The sequence below is a fragment of the Bemisia tabaci genome, chromosome 10, assembly GCF_918797505.1.
Source record: "Bemisia tabaci chromosome 10, PGI_BMITA_v3".
Lineage (NCBI taxonomy): Eukaryota > Metazoa > Arthropoda > Insecta > Hemiptera > Aleyrodidae > Bemisia > Bemisia tabaci.
This window is the reverse complement of record NC_092802.1, coordinates 3922885-3934989: the sequence shown is the minus strand read 5'-3', so window position 1 is coordinate 3934989 and position 12105 is coordinate 3922885. Positions and strand designations below refer to the sequence as shown.

General features: G+C 40.9%; 1 protein-coding gene across 2 annotated transcripts in view; it reads left to right on the top strand.

The window, feature by feature from the left end:
- The first annotated feature begins 949 nt into the window (after positions 1–949).
- Positions 950–12105, top strand: part of LOC109038050 (uncharacterized) — a 434551-nt gene continuing 423395 nt past the window's right edge. For both annotated transcript variants that reach the window (XM_072305518.1, XM_072305517.1), the window contains exon 1: positions 950–1593. The gene's annotated coding sequence lies outside the window, so the exon portion shown is untranslated. The remainder of the gene's footprint in view (positions 1594–12105) is intronic.

Genomic DNA, 12105 nt, shown 5'->3' with positions numbered 1-12105 from the left:
CTAGGAGTTTTCGGACATCAGTTACAGAAGATGCACATCGATGGCCGAAGTGTGGAACCACGTATCTCTGTTTTCGACGTTGCAGACTTCCTGACACACTTCTTTTTTTCTTAAGGAAACCTGTCAACATATAATTTCTTAATTTTTCTTAATTTCTGCTTTTGTAGTAAAATATTCTGTATGAATTCCAAGCCGTAAAATTAGTTTGTTCTCCTCGAAATTAGTAAAATTTCAGGAGCGGAAATTTTGAAACACCGCAATAGAGATAAGTGGTTTCGTACTTCCAAGGCTGCAAAATTGACTTACTTAAATATTTCAATTTTTTACATTAAAGTACCTTTCTTGTCCAGAATTTGTCTTATTTTTGCATATTAGATCTGAAGAATAATAAGTGCAATTTTCAGTTAGAAATGTCAAAATTTTTTTTTTATTTTTGTCGCACGAATGACAAGATGACAAACAAACCATCTATACGCATTTTTTTACGTTATTTAAACGTGTTCATGAAAAAAAAGTCCCTTATAAATTTAAACTCCGATTAAAATGAGCGTAGAAAATACCAACTAATCTGTTCTTAGACAAGATGTCTCTAATTTCTCCGAGGCATATGTGTGGAAAGACCTATTTAAATGCAGTTATCCATAAACCTGTTAAATGAAATCTGCGACAATTTGTCTATCATTCAGCTTGAATGTGTTTAATGAGCGAAAACACTAAAGTAAATGAGAAAATCAAGATACAAGGATGAACTATGGGCTTGTCCTGTGAGTGGATCTGTTGCACCCACCGTGCGATGGCCAGCCGCCGTCACAGAGAGAACAGAACAAGTGACAACCTGTCACGCGCCAATCAGTGTTGTGATAGGTGCGAAGTGGTCGATTACGCATACGGCACGCGCAGGGCACGCGTGAGTTAATGAGTTTCCGGTGGCGTGGGGTGGTTACTCTATGGTCAGTTTCCGGACGCCTGTTGCTTCTCTCGTTACGGAATCACGCCTCCGCGCCTGTTTTAATTAGTTTGGAAGTTCCAAGACGACTAGAACTTTTCTCACGAGTAATTAACATTATCGTCGTGTATCATTGACTCATGTGTTTCGCGAAAACTCCACGGTGTGAGATGTGTGAACGATCGTGTACGATTCTTCTCTCGGTCCGGAACCCGGAAAACGCATCAACGGGGGCGAGAATCCGCCATATTCTCGAAATCTGATTCTGAACTCGTGATTATTTTCTCATCGGCTTTCGTGCCCTGCCTTTGAGTGAACTCCATGTGATGAAGCCACCAAAACTCTATCGATTCTCGTCGTTCTATTGTTTTCATTGCCGATTCAATCAGTGCCTACTCTGTGCGCCGTGTTCCTCCATGAACTTGGTGATTCGGAATCCGTGGACTCGCTCGGTATGAAACTCGAAAGTGGTGATCGTGTATTCGTGTTTCTCGCGGTGTCGGCTTCTTAAACTCACTGTGAATAATTTCAAACTTGATTGGATCGAGTGTTACCATTCCGTCTAAGAGGATGCCGCAAGCCTAATGATTTTATTGAAGCCGGCGGCGTGTACCCACTAGTGGCTTTGTTCCTGGACCCGGAGTCAGGTTTGAATTTGAAAGTCCCATTAAGTATCTTTTACCTAGTTTCTGCCCAAATTTGGTGTCATTCATCGTCAAGTTGTTTGTATGTACTTCTAATTTTACTCTCATTATGTCTTCTTCAGTCCTTTACTTCTGCCTCATTCTCTTTTTTTCCCTTTGATGAACGGCGCTGGAATCCAAAATGGCGGCGTCTCAAATTCTGAAATTTAGCTGTAATTAATCCTGAACACTCGATTCATTTGAGTGTTGCATTCTCAGCCCTTCTTAAGTAATCTCATATTTTTGCACTTTTTCACGCCCTCGTGAAATTTCACAGGGAACCTCCCCAAAATTTCAATCCTATCATAATGTAAATGTCCCCAATGTAATGTCTGATGTTCAATCTTGCAACCCCGTGTTCAGACCTTCGGGGAGTGAGGAAAACTCACGTTTTGGCGCGGCCCGGCGTTTCTCTCCCCAGTGCTCGCAGACCGGATGCTGTTGGTTTCGCCGACCTTTCTCGAAATTCTCTCTCCGTCGATTTCAGGTTGTTTCTACCGAAGCCGCTCCTTTAGATATTTTTCCTCTATGCATCACCCTGAGCACTGTGCCTATCCCCCCCACCTGGACGAATAATTTACCTAGGTTGTACTTCATACATACAATTTTCTTCTTACGCTCTGATTATTCTGTAAATATTATTCATCTAATCGGCCACTATCGTGGCCCTCACCCTTGGTTAGAGACCACTTCGTGAATAGACTCGTGTATCCATCCTATCTATTTCCTTTATTTTTATTTCCTTTTGTCAAGTACTTTTGGCTCCCTATTTAATTTCAGCTAGACGTAAGCATTTTTTCTCATCAGTAGCAGCAGGAATCCCCAAGTTGCACGGATTCGGAGTATAATAACGTTCACCCGATTTTTCATCAAACGTTTGTAACCCTATGTAACCCCCCCCCCCCCTCCCCATTTATTTTTCCATGGCTTTTCAATTTAGATCCTTTTACCTTTCTGTTACTTTTTTCCTGGTCTTTTTCAACGCACCTACATCCAAATTGCCTCCTACTCATCACTTCATTCTCCTCTCTCCCTCTCTCTTTCATGATCCTTGGGGGGCGTTTGTGAATGACGTCACGGTTCTCACAGGGGGCTGTCTTCATTCATGGACGCCCCCCCCCCCCCCCGAGTTTCTTCTCTGAAACTTTTGCTATTCTACCTCTCCTCCTCTCTCTTGCGCATGTACTATTCATTTTTTTCTCCTCTCTAGTGTAATTATTTTTTAAGGTGACTCGTCAAGGTTTCTACCGTGGTCGAGCTGGCATGCGATTTATCGCATGCTAACTCACCCCCGTTACTGAAGCTCGACTATTGACCTTAAAAAGATTATTGTTTTCAATTTTCAGTGTAATTTTTGAAGGAGGGGTATTTACAAGGACCGTTTTTGGGCCCTTCCTAGCTGAATTTCCTCAACACTGCTATGTTTTACTCACTGAAGGTCCATATTCTGCGGAATGCATCATGATTTGGTCACACGTGATCTCTTTTCAGGACTAATTCTGGCTTAAACTCGGGTGTGAAGGTAAAGTTTGCGGGAAAAACGGGTTTGCGGTCGAGTGCTGAAAACTCCGTTTTTTCCGCCCAAACTAGCCCTCAAATCCGTGTTCAGGCCAGCATTCGACCCGAGAAGAGACCGGAAGACCTAATCATGATGCATTCTGCAAAATGTAGACCCTCAATTAGCAAAAAATCGTGGAGTTGAGGAAATTCAGCTAGGCTGGGCCCAAAACCGGCCCTACTCGATACCCCTCCTCGTACGTTCAAATCTTGAGTGTGTACATCCATCCCTCGTGAATGACATACGCCAATTGTAGGAGGGGGGACATTTAGAGGTTGGAAATGGGACATTTAGGGGTTGGGAAATGGGACATTCAGGGGTTGGGAAATGGGACCGACGGTGCGGTCACATGGTTCGTGTGACGGTCGGATAGACAGTTCGTTGATCAGTTTGTCGGTCGCTTTTTCCTCGGAAAAAGCCTCCGACTGATCGATCCACGTACTGCCCATCTGACCGTCGTACGAACCATGCGACCTCACCCCGACTTTCGAGGCTCTCATCACACCATCAGTTCACGATTCAGCTCCCATCTTGGCGGAGTCACCGGTGACTTCATTTTGATGGGAGTCCAATCGTGAACTGATGACGTAATGAGGGCTTCGGCGGTAACCTGCGAGGCCTCTTGGCCACGGACCACGGATCTTGGGCACCGTAGCCACCCGGGCAAAGTGCCTGCTGGTCGGTGGGGAAGCTCTGCCGATCACCTCCTCGCCTGAACTGACCTGCGGCTGTCGCGCGCTTGGCGCCATTACTGTGAATGCACGTCGCGCCGAAAGTGCACTTTGGGAACTTTTCCGGGCCGAGCTAACCCAAACCTACCCTTTGCCGATAACCCATCCCCGGACCATCCATTCTCGGGAATGGAGTCCATTCCCGATAATGGTACGGGGCAATGGCGTGGCGTGAATTGCGATATATCGATTGTTATGTCATTTAAACCTATGGAAAAGGATCGATTTACAGGGTGTTCGCAGTGAATACCGTAATAATCGATTCTTTACCATAGGTTTAAATGACATAACAATCGATACATCGCAATTCACGCCACGCCACTCGTGTGATGTGCGGTGCATCGACGTTGACGCACCATTTAAACCTATGAAAAAGGATCGATATACAGGTGTTCTTCGCAGTGAACACCGTAATAATCGATTCTTTACCATAGGTTTAAATGACGTAACAATCGATACATCGCAATTCACGCCACGCCACTCGTGGTGTGAATTGCGATGATATCGATTGTCATGCCATTTAAATCTATGGAAAAGGATCGATATACCAGGGTTGTTCGCAGTGAACACCGTAATAATCGATTCTTTACCATAGGTTTAAATGACGTAACAATCGATACATCGCAATTCACGCCACGCCACTCGGGTGTGAATTGCGATGCATCGATTGTCATGCCTTTAAATCTATGGAAAAGAGTCGATATACAGGGTGTTTCGCAGTGAACACCGTAATAATCGATTCTTTACCATAGGTTTAAATGACGTAACAATCGATACATCGCAATTCACGCCACGCCACTCGTGGTGTGAATTGCGATGCATCGATTGTCATGCCATTTAAATCTATGGAAAAGGATCGATATACAGGGTGTTCGCAGTGAACACCGTAATAATCGATTCTTTACCATAGGTTTAAATGACGTAACAATCGATACATCGCAATTCACGCCACGCCACTCGTGGTGTGAATTGCGATGTATCGATTGTTATGTCATTTAAAGCTATGGGAAAGGATCGATAAACAGGGTGTTCTCTGCGAACACTGTAATAGTCGATTCTTTACCATAGGTTTAAATGACATAACAATCGATACATCGCAATTCACACCCACACGTCGTGGTGTGAATTGCGATATATCGATTGTTATGTCCATTTAACACCTATGGAAGAGGATCGATAAACAGGGTGTTTCGTAGCGAACACCGTAATAAATCGATCTCTACACCATAGGTTTAAATGGCATAACAACTCGAATCATTCGCAATTCACGCCATGCCACTGGAATGGAGCTCTTGCATGCGTCAGGGATTCACAATTTAAGGACTTTTTCTTACGCAAAATTCTAGAGTGAAACACGATGGTGCAGGGTGTCTACTAGTCCGGAAAATCCGGAAACAACACTAATTTATTAAGGACGATCCGGAAGTACTGATAAAGTGCGGACATCCCACAAGAAAGTCCGGAATTTCTTCCTTCACAGTGCGCGTGTTCTTTAATGAAGCCTGGAAAGAATGCAATCACTGCGCATTGATTCTTAAGAGTAGTATTCGCCTGCAAGATCTAGATGCAGTCAGTTAATCTTCAAAGCAACCAATGACATTTTTTCTAAGTCAGTTTTGTCGCAATGCGAGTGAGAATTATACATTTTTGAAATCGATCGAATTTTGTCAAATGAAGGCATCGGCACTGATGAAGTACTGAATTTTTCTGTTAAGGAGATATTGAAGTTCTTAGGAATGTACTGAAAAAGCACAGTAAAAATGCTGATTTTTGGCCAGCCTGTTCTAGTAGACACCCTGCAAATGTATTCGCTCCTACGATGATGCCACTATAAGCGGATAAAATGTATGAATATATGTATTGATTCCACGATGGTGCCACTACAAAATCCCTGCATTACGTTCTCAACGTGCAGGGGTGCAGAAAGTTCTTCAGCTTTCGCATTTTTGACCAACCGGGGATTCAGCTTCCCAAGACATTGCGCATCTTCAGTGATTTTCACCAAAGAAATAGCGCGTTCGCAGTAATTTTCTAACAGTTAAACGCGGTCGCATTAATTTTCTTAAAAATTCTACGATTGCATTCGCACTAACTTGTTAAAAATGGTTGCGCTTGCACTAGTTTTAACTAAATGTCAACATCCTTGTTATTAGTTTTCGTTAAAATCAGATCGTTGAGTGTTAGCTCTTCAAACTAAGACTTAAAAAAAAAGTACTACCTAATAAACACTAGGCGTTAGACGAAGATCAAGTACTTACACAGCTCCCGAAGAAAGAAAGCAATGAATTTGGTACAAACAATTTGGTATAATCAGTCAAACTTCACTGGCACCATGTATTCTTACATTTAGCGAACTTGGCGCTAAAAAACGATCGCAGGAAGCGCCTGCAAAACTGCCGTGATACTTAAAGCGTTGTACCATCTTCTCGATACGCGGCACGAAACCCGACTTGTAGTCTCTCTCTCGGTTCTCAAAATCCCTGACGCATGCAAGAGCTCAATTCCCGACCAACACAGGAAAAAAAAACACATTGGATCTAGATTCTCTTATAAACATCGACAAGAAAAAATACTCTTGATTCAATCAGATCTAAGCCTAAATCAAGAACCAAGCCTCTTAATTTAAGCGGATTTCCTGGTGATTTAAGCTTAAATCTGCTTGAACCAAGAGTCCTTTTTCTTGTCAATGTTTTCAAGAGTATGGACTCTAGATCCAATGGGTTTTTTTTTTTTTTCCGGTGAACATTTTTCCCCCCGAAAACTAATTCTATTATTACTACTTGCTTACTTACCATCACACTTAAGTATGCACAAAGCATCTGAAGCCCTTTATCCTTACTTTGTGTAGAAGCACATTTATTTTAATAAGAAATGGTCAAGATTTATGCAATTCCTAGAGCCAGACGGCACATAATAAAGACGAAGACTACATTTAATACAGTCGATATAGTTCAATGTAACATTTCATTTAAGTAAAGATTTTATTCCTAAGAAAGTATTTTTAAAGGTTACTAGTTAGAAATTTTACCTCGTTACTCACTTACTTACTTACCTACCTATCCAGGGCCGCCCAAACACAATTTGGGGCCCGGTGCCCCGGTAAAAATAAATTGACGGGCGTTTGGAGTCCTGGGGGGGGGGGGGGGGGTCGACCAGCCGCCAAAGGGGGCCGGATGGCCTCTCCAAGAAATTTTTCAAAATTGAAGGTACCACAGATGTAATTCTATGCTTACTCAATGTAACTTCTTAGTAATTCGTAAATTCAACAGCGCGATAGAAAAATTCGCATGAGTTTACTTACAGACTGAATTAGCTACCTAGCTCATGTACCTATGTAACATATTTTCAACCTTAATCCGAAATCCCGGAGGAAAAACGTTGTTAAACTTGTTTTCCTAAAAGTGATTTGAGAGATCATAGTTTACTTGAACTTTTTCACTGTTTATCTGAGGTTTATTGTAGTAAAAACTTATATTGTCGAGTGAGGAGACACTGTGTCTCAGTGTCGCTCCAATTTGCGCCCCAGTACTTGATGAAGGCACGTAGATGCCTTGGACTTAAAAAGGAGTCTAAGGAAGGCACACGAAAAAAAACAACAATGTAGGTATGGCGGAGCTCTTAATTATTGAACTAGAACGTCGTGAAAATGAAAAAAACATATCGTGCAAATTCCTCCACAATTGGCAAACCATCAAATTTAAGTCAAGTTTTTCATCATTGCCATTCACAGAATGTGTTTTCCCCCTAAACAACTAATCGAAGGTCGTGTCGTGCATCAATGCATCTTCTTGGTAGTTGGTTTTCTATTGATCGCCAGGGCCTGTTTCCTCTTATCAGTTTTTCCATCCTCTGAACGATTCATGTCTGAATCATGATGTAGCAGAGGATAGGTTTTTGTCGCTTTTTTTCTTTGGTAATGTTGCAATTATTTCATTCTTCCAAACCTTTTTAGTTCTGAAACTGAAGAATCGCTCTTTTCTTCCTCTCTCTCTCTCTCTCTCTCTCTCTCCCTCTATTCAGATTGCGTTTCTAATTCAGGGTCTCAACAGATCCGGAAATTTCGGGAATAGTTAAAATTTTTGTAGGCGTGGGCGGTTTGAAATACTGTAAAAGCACCAAAATTCCGCAAGAAGGCTCTGAATTTTTCGTTTCATACCACGCGTGTTTTTCAAGACAGCCTGAAAATTATGCAGTCCCTTGCGCATCGAATTTTAGCGCAGTATTTGCCCGCTGCCAGATCGCGAATTTTCGCGAAGTTGCTCTATTTCGAATTTCATGGTTAGGTACGTCATCTATTTGCGCTTGCGCGTGAACTTTGAATTTTGTTACTCGAAGGTGCGGAAAAAACACTGAATTTTTCCGTATAAAATGCGCTAAATTTTTTGGGATAGCTCTAAAAAAGTACTGTGAATTCATCGATTTTTGGTCAGCCAATTTTAGTCGACATTCAGTAATTCTAAGAGCTTCCATGTTCTTCAGGATCCAGCCACCTTTGAGCTAACTCGTGGCTCATCGTCAAAAATTTAATATCAGTAGCCTCAAGATTTTTTACATTCTACATGAAAAATATCCCATTTGAAATTGCGTTTCACTAACGTTTTATTAGAAAGTTTTACTAACGTAGAGTTAAATTTCATTTTAGTTAAGGTGAAACCACCAGTTACAGACACCCGCAAAAATGTGACCAGTTATAGACACCCTTCGTCTAAATATATGGTATTAATAAGAAAGAAGTGACTCGGTTCTTTGTGTGTTGTTTTTAATTCAACTCACTTGAGAATGTGGGTTGAATTAAAAACAACACACAAAGAACCGAGTCACTTCTTTCTTATTAATACCATATTTAGACGAAGGGTGTCTATAACTGGTCACATTTTTGCGAGTGTCTGTAACTGGTGGTTTCACCTTATTTCAAAGCATCGGGAAAACCGCGCGTTGCCCTATTTATTTAAAATGAACTAAAATGAATTAGTTTATGTCAATTGCAATGCTTAGAAACTCCGTATCTCATCACCGGCGTAAGATAGGGCTAGAAAATTCTCCAATTACTCACGGAACGGTTATTGGAATATCGAGGACAGAAGTAGAGAAGGTAGCAGGGACGTTATGGATAATGGAAATGTTCAAACATGTTTCTTATGGTGACAGCAAATTTCTTTCAACAGTGCAACCTTAACGGATGTGTTAGATATATTTTATATTATTATGTGTATCATTTATTACTATATTTTTTGTGTATATTATTTTAACCGAATTATTGACGAAAAATTGCGGAATGCCCATTTCCTCTTCTAGACCTGAAAAAGCACGTTTTGTACCTTGCCGTGCTAAGGAAGAACGCTGTATGAGCCTTCAGAGGTTGCCAAACTTCTTCGGATAAAACAAAAATTGCCAAATAAACTTGCGGAAATTTTTCTCCCAAATTTTCAAAGAATTTACCTCGCAATTTACTCTACAGCATCTGACAATTTCGATGAAAAACATCGATAAATCTCCTCAAACATGGATTTTTTACATACGGAAATTTGGCAACATTGGGATGTTCATACGACGTTTTTCCTTAGCACGGCCGTATTGCCTAACCGTCGAGGGCTGTCGACGGAAATTCATAGCGTCCCGCGCGAATTATTATCAAGAAATTTGTACGTTCTGCCTGTAGCACAAATTATTATACAAAGTAGTGAAGAAATCCTGCAATATTAATCAACAAGATTTTCCGCGTGCTATCTATCGATCGATATACTTACCTGCAACAATAGACCCTGTACTGTTCGAAAACGCATTTTTATATATTATGGTTGATATTTTTGTTTTTATCATTTAAACTAGTAGTTGAGAATTTCACGCTTAGACTTCTCTCTGGAGCAGACTTAATTCAGGTCCCTACAAGTGCACCCAAGTTATACTATTAGACAGAGAGAAGAGTGGCGTGGCGTACTTTGCGATATATCGATTGATCTGCCATTTTAACCTATGGAAAAGAACCGATAAACAGGTGTTCGTAATGAACACCTTAATAGTCGATTCTTTACTATAGCTTCAAATGGGGAATATCGATAATCGATTGTTCACGCCACGTCACTGAGCGAGAATTCCAGAGCATCGCACTGGAATCCTCGTTCTCGAGCATATGGTTGTTGCAATTTTTTTACAATCACAGATAATCAATAAAAATTGATTGATAGTGTTGGGAAACAAATTTTCCAGGCCCCCCCCCCCCCCCCCCTCCCTCGGCTACGCCACTAACACGTATCCCCCATGCTTAATGAGCATTAACGTCCAATTGGACTTCATTTTGAAATCAGAAACTTCTATTTCTGATTTATTCTTAAATTCACCTTTCTGCATAGGGTAACTAATTTCATGCACGTTGTTTCTGAAATGAGCGTAGCAGTTTTCCATTGCAAAATGAAGTCCAATAATTGGACCATATTTTGCAATTCGGGCCTATAATTTCTAGGCCATCGGTAAAAAAACTTATGTGTATAGGGAAATTAATGGTACTTACGTTGTTTCTAAACCGAGCCTGAAATCGTAGCTCCTCATTGCAAAATGTAGTCCAGCTCTCGTGCTGCTTGTAGCACTGAAAGTTTAGCAATATGCCTATCGCTGGCAGGGGCTGTCTGCAGCATTGTTCCGCCGTGATAGCGAAGTGATCTGAATCTCACTCGAAATAGAGATGTCTTCAAAATTTATCGTATCTAATTTAGATGACTTCTTTGATGTAAATAAAACAGCACAATTTGTCTTATTGGTATAAAAACGAGACATGAAAAACCGTCAGTGCGCAAACATTGAAATTTCTTCAGACAAAACAGCTGTAAGAACCAATGAAAGCCCCTCTTTCAAGAATAAAATTGCACCATTTTCTGTCAATGCCCAACTTTACAATCCATTCGTTGTGTGTCCCAAAGCAACCACGAACGCATACAGAAAATACATTTTACGGCTGTCTTGCCTAATGCTAGCCTAACAGAAATATGAAAAAAACCCTTTTCATATAGCTGAAATTAAACTTCGTCGATTTATAATCATCTGAACGATTTTCGTGAGTCTTTCTGATGATAGGTGTCAATTTGATAAAGAGTGGAGAACTTTCTCCTAATAAAATTATCCGCTCCGACGCCACCTATTTTCTCAAAAATTCATCCTTTTACTCGCGGCTCTCTTCACTATCACGGCAGTATCTATTGTAATTTCCAGTAATAAGTAACCTTCTCTTCTCGGCATTGCGTTTCATACCGAACATCCTTTTCGTCGCTACGTTTCCAGCTCTTTTTCACCATCTTTTTCCGTGTACTGCGGGAGTTTCAACCCGATTTCGTTTCGACTATTCGGTCCAATTTTTGATCAAGCGGAGCAACTGTATTAAATATCAGGGCGTCGTTACCTATGTTCCGTCTGATATCAGCGAAAATTTTCTTTGACCTCTGGCATTTGTAATTTTGTGAAATCAATTCCTCATCGCACAACGATGATAAGACTGTCTTTCAAAAGTGTAAAATTGGTTTCGTCCCTCTTCACCAAACCAAGATTCTCAAACTTAACAGATTTTCACTAATTGACGTACTGTCAAGAATATCGATGAGCAAGTTGAATGTTGCGATTTAAACGCACCTCTTCGTTTGGATGAATATTTGATTTTTATGGTGATATATGATGAAAATGCGAAGCGCAACGTGGCCTTCACTATCAGTATATCGGACGAATTTACGATTTTTTTTTTATAATGCCGCCAACCTCCAGTTTATGTCAAGTATGGACATAGCGTCCATATATTGAGCAAATATTTTTTTTCTCTCGGCTAGCACACATAATTTCGAGTCACACTCGATTCGAGTGTGTCGTGTGGTTGAGTGATTCTTTCTCAATTTTCAATCCAAAAAACAAAGCCCAGAATCTCATATACCCAGGATGAACTGCCGTAAAATTTTTTCCACGTCGATATCTCCCGAAACCTGACTCTCCGATGAAGAAATCATAGAAGATGCAGTGGTGTATCCTAAAGAAGAGATTCTTTGCAGTCATACTTGATGAGGGAATGATGGCCTTAAAATCAGATTCTTTTACTTACTCACAAAATACGTCTCTAAAAATAGTTAGAGCCATCTTCAGTGAGATCAAGTAAAAGACGAGTGGTCAAATCCCTGAGAACGGAAACCGGCTGACTTGCGTTAATGTCGTTCA